A 214-nucleotide genomic window follows, 5' to 3' on the forward strand; every position below is an offset into this window, starting at 1 on the left:
CACATGGGGCTGGGTGCTACAGCCGGGCACTGCAGCTGGGGCCGGCCCTGAGGCCAGGGGGACCGTGAGGACCAGGCTGCTTTCCCCTGGGTCACCTCCCCATCCCCAAAAGCCCCAGGGCTGGGACGGGAGCTGAGGCTCTGCTGGCAGCAGAGGGCACAGGCTGGGCTGAGGGTGCACAGCTCAGATGAGGCAGGATGAGTGCTGCCCCCTG

Source organism: Fulmarus glacialis, unplaced genomic scaffold (genome assembly GCF_000690835.1).
Source record: "Fulmarus glacialis isolate BGI_N327 unplaced genomic scaffold, ASM69083v1 scaffold28170, whole genome shotgun sequence".
Classification (NCBI taxonomy): domain Eukaryota; kingdom Metazoa; phylum Chordata; class Aves; order Procellariiformes; family Procellariidae; genus Fulmarus; species Fulmarus glacialis.